We start from the raw sequence: 6444 nt of genomic DNA, 5'->3' as shown, positions 1-6444 counted from the left end.
CTCACCCACGATGAATTTAGTGACGAGGCTGCTGATGTCACCTGAGGGTCCAACAAGGTTAGTTACTCTTGGTCGCAAAGAACTAACCATCTCCCCCTTACGGATCCACAAGGCAAGGACCGCCACTCTGTCACGCCCTCCACCACACCGGCCTACGAGGGAAGCAATAACGCTGCCATGCCCCCTCAGCATCACTCACTCAGCAGGTAGCTCCCACGCTTCACAACAGTGGGATATATGAAGTAAAGATAAGCTTGACGTAAAAGAACCATTTCGCCATCAGGCTTCAGTGAGCGGCGTGACGAGCAACAACCAGAAGCCTCGGCCTGCACTCCTCCCCACGCTGAGGGAGATAAGAAATGAGTCTCATACGCTCCTTGCGGTTCAAACACTCGCCGACTATTCTTCCCGTGGCCTGGCTTTTCCGTCTTACTCAGCCTCATTTAATGGTCGATAAACCATCCGGTAACGCAGCTCAGTGTGATCCGGCGTAACCAGAGCCCCCGGCGCTAAGCATAATTGGAACCAGATTTGCTCGGTGCGGAGAGTGAGTGCAGCTGAGCTCTGCCCCGACGGGGTACCCACCCGCGTCAGCAGGAGTAGCGTCATTGGCACCGTTGCACAGCACAGACCCCGTCATTATATACATTAAACCTTCAACCCTCTTCTCATTACCCTCACAAGCCACCTTCTCACCCGCCCTCACTACCGCCCTTCGTCGCCCACATGGCAACCCATCTTCACCCAAGCTCCTGCCGTCCTCGCCGCCCTGTCAGCCGCCGCCATTCATCCACCGTTCACCACCCATCACCTAATCACTCAGCTCCTCATTTGCAGCTCTGCACTGTTTAGTTATCTATATATATTTCCCCAGTAAGCCAACATTAATATCTTCCTCGCCTTTTTTTCTCTCTCTCTCCTACTCTTCCCCCTTTTCCTTCCCTCCTCTCCCGGCGCGGCTCCCCGCTGTGGGTGCCATCGCCCGTGACACCACGAGGCACTGGCCTGGCACGGAAAACGGGGTGCCGAGGCGGGGAGGTGCCTTTTACAGCACCCCCTCTCCCTCGTCTCTCTCTCTCTCTCTCTCTCTCTCTCTCTCTCTCTCTCTCTCTCTCTCTCTCTCTCTCTCTCTCTCTCTCGCTCTCTCTCGCTCTCTCTCTCTCTCTCTGATATGTGCATATAAAACAGTCACTAACTTCAACCTTGGCGAGCAATCAATGAAAGATTTCCTCAGCGTGTGGCTCAGTGATATAACCCAAAAGTAACCTGAGCGTAGCAATGAATGTTATGATAGTGTGCAGGGTAACACGTGCCATTGAGGAGGAGGAGGATAGTAATAATAATAATAATAATAATAATAATAATAATAATAATAATAATAATTTTTGTTGTTGTTGGTTTTGGTATTCTTCTTCTTGTTCTTGTTGATGATGCTATTATCATTATCATTATATAGTTTTTAGTAATTAGGCAGTTGTTACTATTACTAATTATTAACACAATCTCCTGATCCTTGTGTATTCTCATAAAAAAGGTCCGCTTGCTTTGTTGAGTGAACAATTTCCAGGAGGGCTTCCAAGGCCTCTCTACCCTTATACTCCTTTTAGTCTTCTTATGATACTATGCCAGTAATGATCCAAATATTCCAACGCCCATTGCCCTGATGAAAAGAGAAATTTTTAAATATTACAAGTAACAGAAGACTTTCAACTATATCAACCAGAAATCGAACCTTGAGCGTCTGTACGGTGGCGAGAATTTTATTACTGCAACACCGACCAAGTGCACCACCACCTCTAAATACAATGATAGTAAAAACAGTGATATAATAATAATAATAATAATAATAATAACTGTTATTATCAGCAGCAGCAGCAGCATTATAGCAGGGACAGTAATTGTTTCAGTAATGTGTTGAATGATATGACGTGATACAATATGTTGTGTAACACTTTTATATAAGGGCGCAACAACACAAGTCGCAGCAATAGTTTGAGTAACAGTGGAAACAGTAGTAGTAGTCGTAATATTATTAATTGTAGGCGTAGTAGTAGTATTAGGAGTTATGGTAATAGTTAGTTAGTACTAGTAGTAGTAGTAGTAGTAGTAGTAATGGTAGTAGCAGCAGCAGCAGCAGCAACAGCAGCAGCAATAACATTACTACCACTACTATTAATAACACTGCTATCACTGCTACTGCTGATGCTGTTCCTTTAAATAGAAATGGAGAGATAATGGGAGCAATCGTACTGTAGAAACATTTGGAAGATGTCTACTTTACTTTTACAGTGTTGCATTACTATTATTAGCCGCCGAATTGGTGAGATGCGGTGTTCAGGTGGTGATGGCCTGGTGGAGGTGGGATGTGGTTGTGATGTGACTGCTGGAGACTAGATGTGGTGGTGGTGGTGGTGGTGGTGGTTGGGTGATGGCGGTGTGGGTTGCACGGTGTGTGCTGAAGGTCGTGTCTCTGTGAGTAAGCCTGCGCCACCGTGTTCGCCTGAGGAGCGGCGACGCGCGGACACTTCTCTGATTGGCATTTATTGGCGTGCAGGTCCGGGCGGCGCCTGTGTGGGTCCCGTCCCTGCCCCGCCGGCAGCCGTAAATATCTGGGCCAGACACAGACATGATCGATGAGCGCTTTTTTGCATTTTCCATGACTGATCTTGAGTTGAGACTTTGTGGGGAAGGAATGTGAAGGACGAGGAAGAGAAAGAGACGAGACACGCTCTTCCATTTGATCTCTACGAGGCACCGTATGTATATATGTATGTAGGTCCGTCCGGCCCTCCTGTCTTCCTTTCTTCCCTAAACACACACACACATACACTGTACAATATATATATATTTTTTTTTCTTAATGGTATGTTTTTGTTGAATTCAGTAGCAGTAGTAATGTGTGTGTGTGTGTGTGTGTGTGTGTTGTGTTGTGTTGTGTTGTGTTGTGTGACATTACGTCAAGGTTAAACAAGTTACGAGCGACGTGCAAATCGTTCCCTTGAGTGCGCCTCCACACAGCCTCAAAATTGCATGAAATGACTTGCGTATCAGGTGACGTGGGGCGGCCGCGTCCACTAACGGGCGTGAAATAACATTAACTACGAGAGAGAGAGAGAGAGAGAGAGAGAGAGAGAGAGAGAGAGAGAGAGAGAGAGAGAGAGAGAGAGAGAGAGAGAGAGAGAGAGAGAGAGAGAGACTCAACTGGTGTGCTTAACGAATAATTAATTTGAAGAGACTCGATTTGTTACTGAATCCTGTTACTGAATCTGAGGAAACTAAAGCTGATTACCTCTATACAAAGCCGGTTAATTAAGATCATTAGTGACGTAATGGCCACTAAAACCTGTCAAGAACTGGGAACAAAATATCACGTAAGACCTCTCTCTGCATACAGCTTCATTACAGGTCGACTTATCTTCTATATTCCATATCTCACTGACTCGAGAACTTGGAAACCTATAAAGTAAAGGATTTTGTTTATTTATTTATTATTAATTTTTTTTTTTTGGAGGAAGGATGTGGGGGACAAGACAAGAAAATGTGGTGGTAGTAGTAGTAGTAGTAGTAGTAGCAGTAGTAGTAGTAGTAATACATATGGTGGCAGATACTTTTCTATTGGAGGAGCAATGGTTAGGAAACAGACGACGAGGTGAAGCAATGGTGGACAGAATGCGGAAGTACAAATAGTGAAAAACTGACATATGGACTAAGCTGAAGTCAAGGATGGACATGGGTCAGCTGAGATGCACTGGCTGAGGCACGGTTCATTTGTCCTGTTTTCCCACGTGCCAACCGCCCTCCGATCACCCAGGAACACGGACCCTTTGAACCAGTGGTGGTGGTGGTGGTAGTGGTGGTGCCTCCTCCTCCTCCTCTTCCTCCTCCTTTACCCTTGAGCGCCCCTTTAATGGCTCAGCCTAAGATGAAGTGAGCGTCTCCTGAGCGCCTCTATCACGCACACACGTACACGATCTCTCTCACACACACAGACACACACACACACACACACACACACACACACACACACACACACAGTCACAGGTAAGGGTAGGAGTGATGGTTCCTTACGCGAAGCACGTAGAACAAAATCTACAGCATCAACATTTTCGGTGCCACAGGAATACTAGAGAGAAAGCTGCTGTTTCTCCTCCTCCTCCTCCTCCTCCTCCTCCTCCTCCTCCCGAATATAAAGTGACGCGAGCTACACACACGGAGACACCGACACGCCACCTGGTCTGTGAAAGTTGCAGCTGCCTCAGTACCAGAGTGAACTATGGCTAGTGGCACCCCGGCTAGAAAGAGTGCCGGGATGGTGCCAGATCCTCCCGGGGCGCCAGGGCGACACGACACCCCGCTGGGAGCCACATGGGGTAAATTAGTGAGTCATTAGTCGTCGGCACTGACAAGAAGAGACGACCCTCCTCTCCTTCCCTTCTCCTCTTCTCTCCTTCCCCTCCTTTACCGCCGCCCTAACATCACCCGCACTTCCTCTTCAACACACTCAAACCTTTCCTCCTCCTCTTCCTCCTCCTTCCCCCCTCCCTGCTCTTCTTTACCCAAGCCGGTCCCTCGCTCCCCCTGCCTAACACCAACCCTGACAAAATAGTAACTAATTATAAGAAAAAATAACTTTAGCGGCGTCTCGACCACGTGCCCCGCTGTGATGCTCCCATGGATCATATGCACCTGTCACTTACCTTCCAATTACCTTAGAATACAAAGCCCTCGGGAAAAAAAAATGTACGGTTATTGTCGTACACACACACACACACACACACACACACACAGCAGTGTCTATCAGGTTAACAAGTGGCTGTGGTCGTTAAGATTTGATGAAATGATGAGTGGAGATTATACTGTGATTATTATTGGTGGTGGTGATGGTGGGGGTGGTGATAGTAGTTGTGGCAATGCTAATGGTAATGGTGGTAGTGCTGGTGGCGGTAGAAGTGGTAGTGGTGGTGGCAGCAGCAGTGTCGCAGGTCGGGGTGTCATAACTCACAACAGAAGTGGAATGTTGAAACCACATTTGCATTCTTCGGCCCATTACTTACGGTCGAAGCCGAGTGTCACCGGAAGCCCTCCATATCCTCCACGTCAGCGGCACCCTCGACACTACCCAGGCTGGTCCCGCCCACCCCGCCCCGCCCCGCTACACACACCCATTCCATGTATACAAGACCCCAAATCTGACTCACCGCATGTTAAGGAATAAAAGTAAAGATTAAAAGTATTCGTTAGATTTAACTCGCTCCTGTCTGCATTGTTAAATTGATTGGAGAAACTAGCAAAATGAGGCTCTAACTCTCCAAAGGTTTATTGACCAACAAGGGACTGGAAGGTGAAAACTTGATTTGAATATCTCTCTCTCCTGGGATTCCACACCGGACCTGTGGATTCACTGGTAAGAGTGACAAGTAACTCACCACGAAGTCATCGCCACAAGAGTGTTGAGGGTATGAGGTGCGTGTCTGCCTCTTATTAGCAGTAAGTGGTACTCACTGGCGCACACACAGTAGGTTACCTTCCCTCAGACCCTGGTGCCTCACCCATTCATTCTATTGTACCACTCGAGGTCACCTTCACTGCCTGGTTGCAACATGCACCTCTACACTGCTACACCATGATACCTGAACCTGCCTGTCATGTGCGCACACACACACACACACATACACACACACCCAGGCCTCTGGGTCTCCCATACACTCCTGTTCACCTCCCCGCCTCTCCCCCGGGGCAGCAGGATGGGGATGGTTCAGGTCGTCACGTCTGATTGGGTTACAAACGCCGAGCCGCCGCCATCTTGTGTCTGGCAGAGGCGCTGGGGCGGGAACACCCACTCGGGCTATTTTTTAGGAGTCCTACGATTCTCTGCCATCAGATTAGAGTTTTTTTTTCCCTTCCTAATATTTTTCCAACCCCTCACTCCTTCCTCGTGCCCTGTTCGGTGGGAAGCAGAGAAGCCGCGGCAGCACAAGGCGGCACTCGCCCCCCCGTTCCGTTACAAACCCGCGGCGAATTCGCACGAAGTTCAAATTTGCCGCGTAGGCTCACGTCTAGAGTCTCCGGCCCGATGCGCGCCGGGCGTAACCACAATCTACTCTACCTGAAACCCTGCAAAGCTTGAAAACCTGGATGACGTCATCCAGTATGGCTGCTCTCCGTTAGATGGTTGCCAGTTCGCCACATTCAAGGGCTGATGGATTGCGGCGGGCCGATGTTCTCTATCCGAGCCTCTCATGAATATTAATGAGATATACGAGATCGGTATGGTCCTTTTAGCGCATTAAGCAGACCTAAGTGGTGCCAAGTGATGCCCACCTACTGGCATGGAACTGACGGCCCCGGGCCTTCCCCACCAACCCTCTCCACCTTCCCGCTCCACAAACCTTCCTTCTGAAATCTTACTACAGTTCTCTGACAGCCTCAGATCGCAGCCTTCAC

At 48.5% G+C, this 6444-nt stretch overlaps 1 long non-coding RNA gene across 4 annotated transcripts in view; it reads left to right on the top strand.

The window, feature by feature from the left end:
- LOC135107709 (uncharacterized) overlaps nt 1-6444 on the top strand; it is a 31842-nt gene that overhangs the window by 21107 nt on the left and 4291 nt on the right. The window lies entirely within an intron of this gene.

This window comes from Scylla paramamosain, chromosome 15 (assembly GCF_035594125.1).
Source record: "Scylla paramamosain isolate STU-SP2022 chromosome 15, ASM3559412v1, whole genome shotgun sequence".
Classification (NCBI taxonomy): domain Eukaryota; kingdom Metazoa; phylum Arthropoda; class Malacostraca; order Decapoda; family Portunidae; genus Scylla; species Scylla paramamosain.
The sequence above is the reverse complement of the archived record's forward strand: the minus strand, read 5'-3'. Positions and strand labels throughout refer to the sequence as shown.